This window comes from Elaeis guineensis, chromosome 1 (assembly GCF_000442705.2).
Source record: "Elaeis guineensis isolate ETL-2024a chromosome 1, EG11, whole genome shotgun sequence".
Classification (NCBI taxonomy): Eukaryota; Viridiplantae; Streptophyta; class Magnoliopsida; order Arecales; family Arecaceae; genus Elaeis; species Elaeis guineensis.
This window is the reverse complement of record NC_025993.2, coordinates 102,071,839-102,087,721: the sequence shown is the minus strand read 5'-3', so window position 1 is coordinate 102,087,721 and position 15,883 is coordinate 102,071,839. Positions and strand designations below refer to the sequence as shown.

At 38.3% G+C, this 15,883-nt stretch overlaps 1 pseudogene; it reads left to right on the top strand.

Annotated features, from left to right (window-relative positions):
* Positions 1-228: 228 nt before the first annotated feature.
* LOC105060805 (disease resistance protein RPM1-like) lies at positions 229-3,077 on the top strand (annotated as a pseudogene).
* Positions 3,078-15,883: the final 12,806 nt, after the last annotated feature.

Sequence of the window (15,883 nt, the reverse complement as noted above, 5' to 3'; positions counted from 1 at the left end):
ATTTTATACACATCATACATGTATACACCTTAGAGAATGGAAAGACAAATTGTGAATGGTGGATGGTGGGAAAAATAGTGATCTTAAAACTAAATAAGACAGACGCAAGATTATTTAGTATATATGTGAATATCTAGTAGTTTAATAATATATTTATTATATAGACCTCTTGATCGACTCTCATTTATAACAGGACTAAAATTTTTTTGGATAGAGAAATAAGCGGGACAGGTGCAGTTCATAGTGGAACCAGACATGGCAGAGGCTGCCATACTTCTAGCAATTAAAAAGATCGGTGCTGCTTTGGGTGGAGAAGCACTGAAACTAGCTAGTTCTCAGTTTGCAAATGAAGTCTCATTGTTGACTCAACTGCCAAGTAGTATGACACGTATCAAGAGTGAACTTTTGGTAATGCAAGCCTTTCTCGGTCGAATAGATATTCAAACTAACAAGAACCAGGTCCTTGAAACTTGGCTTGAGGAGGTACGGAAACTGGCAAATCATGTCGAGGACATCATGGATGAGTATTTATATCTCATGGCTCAACAGCAAGGGAGCGGACTGGGAGGTTACGTCAAGAAAATATTTAAGGGATCCCAAAATTTGATTGCCTGGCATCAAATTGCTGCACAATTGAAAGAGTTAGAAACTAATCTTCACCACGTTTCACAGATGAAGAAACGATGGATTAAGATGACAGAGGGAGAAATGGGTAGTAGTTCAACTTATGCTCGTGAAAAGCAGCTGCATTTAGCAAACTCTTCTTATTTCATCGACGAGAATGAGCTCGTGGGAATTGACCAAAACAAAAGAAAAATAACTGACTGGCTTTCTGATAAGGACCCAACTAGATGTATAGTATCCGTGTGGGGCATGGGGGATTGGGCAAAACAACTCTAGTCGCCAATGTATATAAAAGTGAGAGAAAAAGTTTTGAACGTTATGCATGGATATCCATCTCAGAAACTTACAAGGTGGATGATCTTTTAAGGAGAATGATAGAGGAGCTGCATGAAAATGAAAAAGTAGAGAAAATTCCGAATAACATCAGAGAAATGGACCACAGAAAGTTAGTTGAAAGCGTCAAAAGTTTTCTAGAGAATAAAAGATATATGATCATACTGGATGATGTATGGGATCTAAAAGCTTTTGATGCTATTGGTGCTGCCATTAATGTCGATGACAAGAATGGAAGCAGGGTTATCATTACAACCCGGATTGACGAGGTAGCTTCAATAGCACGTGAAGGTTGGAAGCTTAAGCTCGAGCTTTTGGAAAGCACAGAGGCATGGAATCTATTCTGTAAGAAGGCATTCCGGAAAGAAGAAGATAGAAAATGTCCTGAAGAGCTGAAGAAGCTGGGGCAGGATATTGCTTCAAAATGTCAAGGGTTGCCACTTGCTATTGTCTCTTTAGGCAGCCTTCTGTCCCTAAGAGAGAAAACCAAGTCAGAATGGCAGAAAGTTTATGATCAGCTGAGCTGGGAATTGGATAAGAACCCAAATTTGGACAATGTGAAGCATGTCTTGAATCTCAGCTACAACTATCTACCGAGATATCTAAAGAAATGCTTCTTGCATTGCAGCATGTTCCCGGAGGATCATGTGCTTCAGAGAAAGAGGCTTATGAGGCTGTGGGTCGCAGAGGGATTTGTGGAGGAAAGGGGATCGAGCACAATGGAAGAAGTGGCGGAGGACTATCTCAAGGAGCTCATCCATCGATGCATGCTTCAAGTTGTAAAGAGGAATGAATTTGGTAGAATAAAACACTGTCGAATGCACGATATTGTACGAGAGTTGGCTGTATCATTGTCTAAGAAGGAAAATTTCAGCGTGATATATGACGATCTTCAGGTGGTGGTGAACATGAGTGATGAAACGCGTCGTCTGTCAGTGCACAAATGCAGTAACAAACTTCCGTCGAGCATGGAGTTGCCAAGACTTCGCACTTTCACGGTGTTTGACCCTTCAATGTCCTCATCGTCATCCTTCTCTTCGCTGCGTTCCAGCTCTAGATATTTGACCGTCTTAGACCTACAAGGCATCCCGATTGAGAGAGTACCAGATGAAATCGGGGACTTATTCAATCTGCACTTTTTGGGTTTGAGGGAGACGAAGGTGAAGAAGCTACCTAAATCCTTGGGAAGGCTTCGTAACCTACAGACGCTCGACCACATTTTTAGTGAAATAGAGAAACTGCCAAGCACGACAAGAAACCTCAAGAAGTTGCGTCACTTGTTTGCCAAGAAGGTTCTAGGTCCAAGTGATGAGACCATAAATAGCCGTAGAGGTGTGCGAGCTCCGAAGGGACTCTGGAATTTGAAAGACCTGCAAACTCTTCAAGCAGTGGAAGCAAGCATGGAATTTGTGGAACGGCTTACCCAACTAAGAAGCGTTCGGATATGGAAAGTGCGTGGCATCCATTGCGAGCACCTATGCGCTTCGTTATCAAGGTTGCGCTACCTACACTTCTTGAACCTTAATGCTAGCGACGAGAATGAGATTCTCCAGTTGGGAGGCTGGGATCATCCACCTCAGCATCTTCTAAAGCTTAATCTGAGGGGACGACTGGCAGAAGGGACGATGGAGTTGCCCTTATTTCATGCCCTTGGATCCAGCCTTCGAAAACTGTATCTGGGTTGGAGTAGGTTGGGAGAGGATCCATTTCGATCCCTGTCTCAGTTGACCCACCTTGTATATCTGAAACTGGAGAGGGCATTTGATGGGCAACAATTGTGGTTTCGTAGCAGATGGTTCCCTAATTTGAAGGAACTCATTTTATTCGATTTGCCCAAACTTGATCAAGTGGACGTAGAGGATGGCGCCATGGCAAGGCTGAAGTCCCTATTCATGACTGGCCTACCTGCGTTAAAAGATGTTCCACGGGGCATTGGATATCTCACATCCCTCCAGAAATTGTACTTGGGGGATCTGCATCCGGATTTCAGAGAGAGGTTCGATGAAAGCGACGAGAAGAACAAGCTTCAGCACATCCCCTACGCCTATTATATTTTCCAGAGAGAGAATCAAACATTCCATGTCACAAGACTTTCAGGACAGGAGGAAGGAGGAGAATAAAAATGCCTTTCATGATCCGTCCCTCTATCCACCCATGTGGGACCACCGAGTCAAGTCTCTTCCATTTTTATTTTCGTGCTGCATCTCATGCTTATTAACCATGCCTCTCTAAAACAAAACAATTAATTCGATATTTCTAATTAGTGCTCGGTTTCTTTTATCCAGCATCTGAGTCCGGTAACTTTCACATCTTTTGATGTCTTCCCCAAAATATGAGGCTCTTATCTGCATATTTTACCACTAGATATTTCCTGTTATATATATATATATATATATATATATATATATATATATATATATATATATATATATATATATATATATTGATTATCCTGATCTCAGATTTAGTTAATGGCTGCACCTATCTGTTCTTTAAAAAAAGAGGGCTAATTTCCAACAAAATGAGACCTTCTTCTTAATTTCTTTTACTGTGAAGTATCGTTCGCGCGCACGTGTGTGTGTGTGTGTGTATATATATATATATATATATATATATATATATATATATATATATATATATATATATATATATATATATATATATATATATATATATATATATATATATTGATTATCCTGATCTCAGATTTAGTTAATGGCTGCACCTATCTGTTCTTGAAAAAAAGAGGGCTAATTTCCAACGAAATGAGACCTTCTTCTTAATTTCTTTTACTGTGAAGTATCGTTCGTGTGTTTCTCCTTAAACCAAAATTTAAAGGATTTCTACAATCTTTCTCTAGAATTTTGATTGAATTGTCCTAATATGTACTTGTTATTGGCAAATTTTGCCACTCAAATTTTTAACAAATGTTTTGTAATTATCGCAGTACTCTTTAATTTATGAGCCCCATTTTCCTTTTTTGGGTCTATATATTTTCTTTTTACTGCCCCAAAACAAACCATTTTTCTGTATTTTACCTTTTTTTAATATGATATTTGCCTTTATGGATTTCTGAAAATCCAAATTATGATGTGCACTTACAATTCCCTCCAAGTAAATCTTCATTTTAATCTTTCAATCCATTCAATTTCTTCACTCAAAATAAACTTTATTAGATATTTCATATAATTTTTGCTTCATAATTTAACTATATCAATTTGAAAGTTTTCTACAGCTCATTTTCTCCATAACTTTCCTCAATATGTCATCATCTTTTTAGTGTATATTTTGTATTATGCAAATATGGAATCTTGTTCATTAATCTATTCAATTATTTTATGAACTTTGGGTGAATAAAGATTACTTTATTTTTCTCTTGCAGAAAATTTATTCTATGGAGTCTCTTTCTATGTTATGATGGATTTTGTTTATAAAAATTTATCTTCCATATGTCATGTCATGTGTATTGGTGCTTTCACTTTCTCTCTCCTATTCTATTTGGAGCTATTAAATTTATTCAAAATATTGGTATTTTTAAGTGCTAATGCAACCGTGGCAATCGGCAATATTTGTTTATGTGTAAGAGAGATATTTATACTTATCACTGTTTATTTTATTTTGTTTAAGTACTTCGTTTTTGTCATATGTGCTAGTTTTGGAGTAAGTCTGTTGGTGGAGCCTGTATATAGTTACTTTTTATTTAATGAGGTTGACTTCTTATCATAAAAAAAGAGAGACATTTAAACTTGTTTATTATATCTCATAAATTTAGCTCCAAAAATCTTTCAGAAAAGGGTAGTCTATTCCTAATTTGTGACAAAGATGTATGGTCCAAGCAGCCAAACAAACCTTACATAACAAAGACTCATCATATAATTTTTTAAAAGTCTAGTTTGAAAGCTAGTTGTCCCTCTCTCTCTCTAAAAAGAAAAAAAAATTCAAGGGAACTTCTTATCCTATTTACAGCTTCACAGCCAAGGATTTGTGATAAGCAAGATGGACCAAAACTAAGATGAATAGAAATCCCAATTTATCTTAATGAAAAACAAATATATAATATAAAAAAATGAGCAATATTAGCGGTGTCATTTTTTCCAGCCTGAGGAGGAGGAGCTTTAGAGCCCTATCTAAAATGCAATGTTCATGAACTCTGGCTATATTTAAAAAATACAATGTTCAGGAACCTACAAGCAAACATTTGGGATCTCAATACCTAGTGGAGAGCTAGGAGTTCTAGGCACACCCTCCACATTGATCAAGTAATTTGTTTAAGGCCGGCCTTTGTGCTGCATTTTATGCGCAGTCAGTTTGGGGGTGGCCAATGATAGGTATTTGGCTATTTCTTTTAATGCCTTTCAAGCTACTGTGCATAAATTTGGTACTTCAATGGAAGACATTCCATAGAAAGAACTATTCTTTACTAAAGCTTTTTTATTTTTGTGGATGTCTCTGACTTTTGAATTTAAAAGTGCTGTAAGTCACCAAAGGAAGAGGTTGGACACAGTTCTGACAGTCTCCTTTTTCGATCCTAATATTAACATATTCGGCCAGAATAACAGAATTCTTGGAGGTAACCCCTTCAAGATTTCACTTATAAAATGGACCCCCTGTCTCATGGTTATCATGAACTTCACCATAAAATCGAAGCATGTCCCTTGCATTTTTGAAAAAACCCATCACCAAATTCTTGTGCAAAATAGAGAACAAACAATACAAAGAATTGGAAAGATTGGGTGAAAAAAGATGTATGAGAATCCAAATTCTAAAATCCAAAAGGCCAAATTAAGGAAAAAAAGAGGTTTAGCTGATGCAATCAACAATTAAGATCTTTGCACCATTTATAAGGTGAAAACTGAGTAAATCACCAATATATGTTAGGAATGAAGAAGGTTAGCAGAAGGAAACTTAACACCATCATTAATATTGAGTTCAGTACAACATATTGTGACCTTAAGCCCCATTCATACTGATACATTCGAAATACTCTATCTACCATGGTGCTGGCAATCCAATGGTAGCCCTTCACGTGTCCCTGTTAAGCAGTATCAGCATTGTCGTTGAGTAGCTGTTGCCCATACTTCCATGATCGTGTCGAAAAAGTTTCAAAACCTTCTACTTGCTGGATGATAAATGAAGGTTGCTCGTCCGCTCCGCTCCTCCACTTATCAAGATTCGTAATCTCAACAAACTCCATAATATGTAAGTTATTATCCCTTGTCAACTTGAACGTGCCTCCGTGGCCCTCGAGAGAGAAAATGACATGCATCCTCCCAGATGATAGGTATCCATCTTCGTTTATAAAATCTAAACTTTTCGAGATCCTCTAGATAAGTGAAGAGTTACTTCATATGCCCTCTTTCGGAGACTAATTTCATACAAGCGGGATCCCTCTCTTCTTTAGAACTCTAAGTGAAATCTAACTCCATGGGAATACTTCCCTACTCCATACAACATCCACCGGATCTTCGTACTCTATTCCACCAACTCATCTCCATCCCACCTCACACTCTACTCCACACCTCACTACTTTCTTCCTAAAAGCTCAAACTTCTTCTATTTACGTCCATAGGAAATTGATTTAGGCATCAGAGAGTTCACCAATAAGGAACCCCCAGCATAAGGACTTTTCTATCTTGGATGATTTATTGCAGAATCTAGCTCATGAGATCGATCGAGAAGCAGGTGCAGATGCACACCTTCCAAAGATCTCATCCGATCAATCAGAGACCGCCGCATCCCCTCTCTCTGATTCCAACTCGATGGCTTAAGCCAAATCCGCTCCCCGACGGCTACACATGCAATATCCAAAAATTGCAAATATAAGGGACAGAGTTAGGCCTCTGATTTCTTGTGGTGATGCCATAAAATTTTCAAGTAGATAAAAAGTTATAGTTAAGGAATAATATTTGTCTATAGGTCTTGCAGTTAGAAAACTAAAAGTTAGAAAAGAAGGGCATGCCACGCACGTGCATGCACTTGTAAATATAGGCATTAGGAGATTTCGGATTTCTGTAACCATAATCCAATTTTATTTGTCTGCTATGGTTAGAACACTATACATCAATCATTTGAGTTGTAAAACTTGTATTAATGTCAAACCTATCATAAAAAATTTTTAGTCAACAACTTCATTATCCTAAAAACCTTTCCAAATAAAGAATGCAATATTTATTAGAAACTAGATCTTAGACAGTTGAAAAAAAGACCGCTAAGGAAAGACATCAAAAAGATACAGACTTTATATAGACTGCTTGCTTTTTGTTTAGAAGAATTAATACCAGATTAAACACACAGGAACTTTATCTAAAGCTTGAAAATCCAAAAGCCAGTGGAATGTGTTTGTAATTTAATATCCTGCCTGAAAGTATCCAGTAGTGTTTAAACCTAGAACAATAAAGATAAAAGGAGGAAGTAACAAAAGAAGGGTACTTTGGATAGAGTAAAACTCAGGTGATGACTATGCATGTGCTCTAAAATGCACCCTACAATTTTTCGTTTGTGTGTGTCTGTTTGTTTGTAACTTAAGAGTTGAGCGTGTTCTGAAATTTTAAAGTTTCCTATAGTAGTCGAATATTACATGTCTATAGCAGGATAAGATATTCAAACCGGAGAATGTAATGGAAGAATAACCCACTCTTGAAAATAATAACCATCCTTAATATAAATACAGGGGAAGAAAGAGCATGTATGGAGCTGATTCAGCACACCACAGAATAGGTGGTCCTGATCATGAAGGATGAGGGAACCTCAAAATTATTTGAATCAAATAGTATCATGATATCTTAGAACATTGTCTCTTGCAATTTTTTTAGAAAAATTAATTATAAAATTAAGATGAGCAAATTTAAAAGAGCATAGACTTTTACCAAATAGTAACTTAGATGTGTTCATGACTGCAATAATAGCCTGAAGCACCTGAATGGGAAAATGGCCACAACATTCGTATGACAGCAAAGTAGAATGTCTCTGATTGTGAAAACTGAGTGCGACCTACAGCAAGGAAAGGTGCTTCAATTTGACTTACACAGTTGAAAATGGTGAGGCACATATGCAAGCAATCTTGATGAAAGATGTGATAATGCAAAAATTTATTTCACTACAAGTTTACTCATTTATATGCATAATTAATGGGCATATTAGTTGGTTATAATTTATAATTACTTGGTTATAATTCATAATTACTTGCAACTAAACATAATTGTTGAATCTTTTTGTGTATCCTGAGCTTGTGGCAACAAAAATCTTCTTGAATATAGAAATGTATGCATGGATAGTCATAAAAATGAAAAGTAACAGTAACGAACCCCATGGATCATGTGTAACAGTGACCTAAGATTTCCGTTACAAGTGAGAACATGAATTATTCTACCCACACAATCAGTCGAACCTCTTCTTCTTTTTCCTTTAAAAGATGCATGAAGGATGATCCAAACAATCTTATCAAACTTGCACCTTCAAACCTGTGTGGAGTTTCATTGTTTTTGCATCTACCCCTGAAAAATCATGGCTCGCATCTTCTCCAAACTCTCCAAATATGATTTCACTTTACTTTTTCTTCAGCAAAACATCTGGTCCAAGAGAAAATTATTGCATGCACCAAGTGCAAGTGAACAAGGGCAAATCCTAGAGCATATGCATGGTAGAAAGTGCGTAATCAGGAATCGATCAAATACAAGGGGTCGCGTGGCATGTTATCCACCATGGGATTTGTGCAATCCAATTGCATCGGGTGCATGCAATACGGAGATCTAGTCCAGACAACTTTTATGCCCCAACAAAGGGTGAATATATGAAAGAGCAAAGAGAAAAAAAATTTAGTACAACAGGCTGGTAGCAGCTAAAATGGAGCAATAATAAGTTGGTTTTTTTTGCTAACATTTAAAAAGATGATCTTAAAGATTTCTAATGTAATCCCATAGTATTACTAGTTGTCCTAAAGGTAATATGCAGGATGAGACTGTCACGCCCCGAATCCAGTATTTGAGTTGGCCATATGACATGGCCACATAAACCCTAGAGCGATGCCCTAGAGATCATATAAAGCCTAAAATAAATATGAATTCAAATATTTCTATGTAACCAAATAAATACTAAACATATCAATCGAGTTGATCCACCAAATTAAATAGTCAACTTGTTCAATTATAATTATTCGAATGTTTAATAGTATCAGAAATTGAACTAGCTAATATACTAAGTATTCCAATTCTCAATGCTTATTTTAATTCTTCTTCTTCCTTGTTGCCATCACCTCTTATCTCCATGTCGCACTAGTTTTCTCCACATTTTTTTTCTAGCTTTCATGCTACCCAAAGCTCTATAGCCATAAAGATCTATGGGCAAACCAATATGAATCCTTTTTAGACTCTTCCCATCCCTTTTTTTATTGTTTATTTTAAAGAGATGTAGTCCCACATGGGGAGAGACTATCCAACAAATCTCTCTTTTCTGACTCATGTAGAAGGTTTCACCAAGCCTGCTTTCTCTCTACAAGCAATCAATTTATTCATGAACAATGCTTTAGTTATCATATATGATCCATTGTCATCCGTATGGATTTTCTCAAGATAAAATGTTGAGAAAAAATATCTCGAGATTCAATCCATAATAAGTCCAGAACGAGATCTAGGATGACGAACGGAGTCCAACGAGCTCAAAAACAGCTCAAATATAGTCTAGACGGCAAAAATACACGTGAAGAAAGTCCGAGAGTAGATGGTACGACCCACGGACCGTCGGAGGGGCCCACAGGCTGGCGTAGGCCGACAGCGGCACGGGCCAGGCCCAGCAACATGTTGGGCCGGCCCAGATGCGCTGGCATAGCCCGCGCGGGTGCCCAGGCCCACAAAGGTATCGCGGTCCACCATGGACCACAAGGTTTGGCACGGTCTACCGGTCGTGCATGGACTGGATGGCAGGGATTCATCCAACACACGATCTGACGACCTGGTGGAGTGTGCGATCCGACAGCTTAAAGAGCCGTCAGTCAAGATCGGATGGCTGAGGCAAATTCGGGTTTGATCAGGACTATGGGGGCTGTGTTTTGGCGCGATCGGACAGCTGTGAGCCAATTCGGTGAAGATGCGATGGCCACAATTCATACTGATTGTGATCAGGAGATCAGAGGGCTGATTCTCTACGATTGGATGGTTCTAATTCGAGCCAGTCACGATCGAACAGTCCAAAATTGATCTAAAGTTTGTTTTGGATTCTATATCCTAAGAAAACACCGTTTTGATGATTCTGAAGGCTATATTGTTTCGATTGACGAGCCGTTTGTTGCGTAGGATAGCTGGTGACGTTTTAATCATGTAGAGAGGCTTCAAAAGAGGTTTCAAAGAGCTTTTGTAAAAATTTTGGAGCTTCTTGTTGAGAAATCTTCGTACAAGGGTTGAGTGATGAGTTCCCCTTGTATTTGTTTGATTTTCTTTCTTTCATAGTGAAGCTTGCACGCCCCATAGAGATAGACTTGAGGCCAATCCACATTATCTTGATTTATTTGTGATATTTTTCTCTCTCTTTCTTCTTTCTTCCTCCCTCAACAAGTAGTATTAGAGCACAACAATTGATATCAGAGTCTCGTTACCATAGACAAATGGTACCAGATGATCCAAACAGAAGTGGTGTTGATCGAGATTGGAGATGGAGAAGACAAACACAATCAAAGTGGAGATCAACCACTTCGACGAGAACAATAATTTCTTCTTGTGGAAAATGAAGGTGAAGGACATGCTCATCCAATATAGATTGATCGATGCTCTCTTGTATGAGAAGAAGCCAACCACCATGGAGAAGAAGATCTGGGAGCAACTACAGATGTAGACAGTGAGTACCATCCACTTGTACCTGATGGATGAGGTGGTGATTCATGTACTTGACGAGACTTCTCCGACGGTGCTGTGATCGAAAGTCGAGGAGTTGTACATGACGAAGTCCCTCACCAATACTCTTTCTCTGGAGGCAGTTCTACCAACTACGGATGGATGAGGGACAGAGCGTGCAGGAGCATCTCAGCCACTTTCAGAAGATTCTCATCGATCTTCTCAATGTAAGAAGGTTGAGAAAAAGACCAAGCAATTGATCTTACTAACGTTGCTTCCTCCTTCGTATGAGTCCTTGGTGACTGTTCTTCTAGTAGAAAAGAGCACCATCAAGATGGATGATATCACTATGATGATTCTTCAGAATGAGATTCTCAGACAAGAGAACCAAGCTTCGAGCTCAGATGACGATAACTCAGCTTTGGTGGTTTTCTGGAGTAGGTGGTAGCAGATGGAGTGACAGAGGATCGCGAGGAGGATGATCTAGGTCCAAGATGAGGGACCCCAGCAAGATCAGATGCTATCGATGTGATGAGTTGGAATATTGTGTCAGAGATTGCCTTCAACTCAAAGATCAGACGAGGACTACTACAGCGACGGCTAGTAGCGAGTCAAAGGATGATGTCCTAGTAATATCTGACAAGATATCTACTTTTTCTTAGCAGTGGATTTTAGATTCTACATGCACCTATCATATATATTACAGAGAAGAGCTGTTTGACTTCCTGAAGAGCAATGAGGGCACTATTCATCTGCCTGATGGATCAAGCTGTACGATCAAAGACATCGAGATGGTTAGCTGGAATATACATAATGGTGTAGTGAGGAGATTGAATGAGATCTGATACATATCCGATTTCAGACAAAATCTTATCTCACTGAGTAGACTGGATTCAAACTGCTACAGATGGATAGCTGGTGATAGAATCTTGAAGGTTATGTGCAGCGATAGGGCTATTTTGAAGAAAAAGAAGAGGATGAAAGGACATTACTACCTGACAGAAAGTCTAGTGCAAGGTGGAGCTTCAGGAGCCAGGAGAAGCCCAGAGTGAGATAAAACTCCAGATGGAGGTGGATCGAGCACGAGATGCGAGATTACGAAGGATGAGAGGCAACATTGCAGAGTGAAGTTCTTATTGCCGCAGGAGATTTCTCCGAGCAGATCCTTGGTCAAAGTGGATACAGCCCATGACGAAGGTAGGATCGAGCGGCCTAGCTCGACTCTCACGTTTATCCATTCATGAGATAGCAGACGTGCCCCAAAGTATGGGGGCAAAATGGATCATAAGCTTTTAGAGACAGATGGAGGCCGAACATCAAGTCGAGATGGAGATTGTTGAGAAAAAAATATTTTGAAATTTAATCCAGAATAAGTCCAAAACAAGGTCCAAGATGATGAACGAAGTCCAACGAGCCCAAAAATAACCCAAATAGAGTCTGAACAACGAAGATACGAGCAAAGAAAGCCCGAGAGCAAATGGTACGGCCCACGAGCCGTCGAAGGGGCCCATGGGCCTGCGTAGGCCTACGACGGCATGGGCCAGGCCCGACAGCGCATTGGCGTTGGACCAGCAGTGTGCTAGGCCAGCCCAGACATGCAGGCGTTGCCTGCACAGGCACCTAGTCCCGCAGAGGTATCGCGGTCCACCATGGACCATAAGGTTTGGCACGGTCTACCAACCGTGCGTGGATCAAACGGTGGGGATTCATCTAGCGCACAATCAGACGGCCTGATGGAGTGCGCGATCTGATGGCCCAAAGAGCCATCGATTGAGATCAGACGGCTAAGGTGAATCCGGATTTGATCAGGACTGTGGGGGCTGTGTTTTGGCACAATCGAATGGCTGTGAGTCGATCCAGTGAAGATCCGATGGCCACAATTCATGCCGACTATGATCAGGAGATTAGAGGGCTGATTCTGTGCGATCAGACAGCTTTGGTTTGAGCCGATCTTGATCGGATGGTTCAAAATTGATCTAGGGTTTGTTTTGGATTCGGTATCCCAAGAAAACACTGATTTGATGATTCTAGAGGCTATATAGCTCCGATTGATGAGTCGTTTATTACGTAGGATAGTTGGTGACATCTTGATCGTGCAAAAAGACTTCAAAAAAAATTTCAGAGAGCTTTTGTAAGGATTTTGGGACTTCTTGTTGAGAGATCTTCGTACAAGGGTTGAGTAGTGAGTTCTTGTATTTGTTTGATTTTCTCTCTCATAGTGAAGCTTGCACGCCCCATGGAGGTAGACTTAAGGCCAATCCACGTTATCTTGATTTATTTGTAGTATTTTTCTTCTCTTTTTTCTTTTTTCCTCCCTCAACAAGTGATATTAGAGCACAACATAAAACAACTTCATCTCCAAAGTATTCCAAATCCAATGATATCTCACATCAATGTGCTTGGATCTCAAATAAAATATTAGATTCTTTGAAAGATGGATGCTGCTTTGATTGTCATAATAAAATATATGCTTCTCTTGTTCTAAGCCTAACTCCTATAGGAAAGTTTCATCCATAAAAGTTCTTTCCAAGCTTCTGTAACTATAATATACTCGACTTTTATAGTAGACAAAGCAACACATTTTTATGATTTAGATTGTCATGATCTGCTTCTCCCGAAAAAGTCATCAAGTATTCCGATGCACTTTCTAGAATCTATATCACCAGCCGTGTCTGTATCTGTGTACCCATCCAACACAAGTTTACCTTAAACAGATCGTAAAAGTGCCTCGAAGATACCTAAGGATCTATTTAATAGCTGTCCAATGTTTCTTACTAAGATTAGAGAAAAATCGACTGACAATACTAACTGCATAAGCAATATCAGACCTTGTATAAACCATATAGTACATCAAACTACTAACTGCAGATGTATGAGGAATTTTCTTCATTTCTTTTTTATCTTTCTCACTTGTAGGATATTATATGGAACTTAATTTGAAGTGACCTACAAATAAAGACAAAATTGGTTTAGACTTGCTTATGTTGAACCTTTCAAATATCTTTTTGATATATCTCTCTTGAGATAACTAAAATTTTTTGCTCTTCTCATCATGAGTAATTCTCATGCTAAGAATTTGTTTAGCCAGTCTCAAATCCTTCATAGCAAAGAACTTACTCAACTTTCTTTTCAAGCTTTCAATCTTTCTAGCATCATGGCTAATGATCAGTATATCATCAACATAAAGTAAGAGAATAATAAAGTCTTCATTAGAGTATTTCTTTATAAACACACAATGATCAAAAATGATTTTGCTATACTCATGGTTCATCATGAAGGAATCAAACTTTTTATACCACTGCCAAGGTACCTACTTGAGTCCATACAATTTTTCTTTAATTTGCATATAAGATGTTCTTTGCTTTTAATTGTAAATCTTTCTAGCTATTCCATATAAATTTCCTCCTCTAGGTCTCAATAAAGAAAAAAAAATTTCACATCAGATTGTTCAACCTCCAAATTCATACTTATAGCTAAACCAAAAATAACTTGGATTGAAGACATCTTGACCACGGGTGAGAAAATTTTTTCAAAATCAATACTCTTTTTCTGATCAAAACCCTTTACAATCAATCGTGCCTTGTTCCTTGTTATAAACTCTTTTCTTCAATTTTCAATCTAAACAACCACTTATTTTTGAGTGTTCTCTTATCCTTAAGTAGTTACACCCACTCAAATATGCTATCCTCATTCAAGGATTTTATCTCTCTCTTGCATGGCTTTTAACCACTCTCTCTTTTATTCATGATTTATAGCCTCTTAGTAGCATTCTGGTTCTCCCCCATCAGTGATCATCACATACTCATGAGAAGAATATCTCTAGAAAGGATGATGCTCTCTGGTGGATATTCTCAACTAAAGCTCAACTAGTGGTTCTGGAAGGGCTTGCTTAGCATACTCATCTGGCATATCATTATTAAAGATGGATTCATCAAATGCGTTATCATCATCTTCCTGTACATTTTCTCTGTTATCATTATTCATCATAGTAGGAGGCACTGGATCCAAATCAACATAACTTCTAGTGATAGACTTTGACTTTTCTTTTTTTTTTCAAAATCTTTAATAATTTAATCTTCTAGAAACACAAACATCTCTATTTCTGATAATCTTTTTATCAATTGGATCCCATGTGCATAATCTAGGAAGATTCACTATTTAGACTTTTCTCTTTTTTTTTTTAATGTAATGGGCAGTGATACCACCTGTGGTTTATTATTAAAGTAGAAAATTACAAAGGAAGACATTAAGCAACATCATGCTGCCTGTTCTAGTCGGTCAAACTCTCAAAACTTTTGGAGTCAGACACTCTGAGAAAAATATCTCTTGTAAAAGACTTTTTTGAATTCTTCCCATGTAAAGAGTGCATTATTGGTCCTAACTTTTCAATCCCCATTTTCCACCAGTAGGCTACCTTGCTTTGTAATATGAAAGTGGCAAAAATAACCTTCTTCTTGACAGGACATCTCGGGCCTAGAATACTATATTATCTTCAACCAGCATTCAACTTCCATGGGGTCCAAGGTTTCTATGAATGTTGGTGGTGCATACTTTTTGAAGTCTATCAAATTGATGTAATATTCCAGCTCCCTATTACTATTGAGGCTACCGCTCCTCCATTAGTTGTTACATAATCTACTCTTGTTGTCCTTGCTGCACCTCCAATATTTTTTTCATATCTTCCTTAGTAATAGCTTGTTGTTGAACTAATACTTGCATTAATTGGAAAGTAGTAATTTATTTTTTGGGCTAAATTTCGGGTTCACCTGTGGCCTCTGTCTTAGAAGTGATTTCAACAGGTCCATTAAGATGCTCTTGTTGATGTGTATCACTAATCGGTGAGGGTGGGATATCTTCCTGCCATCTAAAAAGCTCCAAAGCAATAAAGCCATCAACAAATCGAGTAAGCCTCCTATTACACCCACAATCACTCTCTCGTGCCATATCAATCTGTATAGGTTCTTGTTAGGATCACAAATCACTTTAGTCAAATTGGTTTATAAATATGTCAAAAATGCGCCACATATTAGTTTATTCCAATCTAAAGATCTACCCATATACACTCTTCCTGAAGCAAATCCTAGGATTCCTAACCTAGGCTCTAA